This window comes from Zerene cesonia, chromosome 1 (genome assembly GCF_012273895.1).
Source record: "Zerene cesonia ecotype Mississippi chromosome 1, Zerene_cesonia_1.1, whole genome shotgun sequence".
Lineage (NCBI taxonomy): Eukaryota > Metazoa > Arthropoda > Insecta > Lepidoptera > Pieridae > Zerene > Zerene cesonia.
The window spans coordinates 7,342,164-7,342,459 of NC_052102.1; positions in this window are offsets into that span (position 1 = coordinate 7,342,164).

Consider the following 296-nt stretch of genomic DNA (forward strand, 5'->3'; position numbering starts at 1 on the left):
CTATAACAATTAAATTGAATGAATGAGAAACACACGGAGGCCCGTTTATCCAAAACTGGGAAGCCGACTGTCATAATCATCTTTATTGCTTTCACAACTAGAATTACAAAATTTCGAACGGAATTACAAAATTCAAGGTGTGTCTGCAACTGTCTCATTAAAATGAAGTTATATATACAACTGAGTATTTTTTAGGTTTGCAACTTTACGGTTTGCATAAGAATAAGGTGCTTGTTTCCTTATGAAGTAAATGAAATTTTTTCACAGAAACGTGATAGTAACCAATACTTTTATTA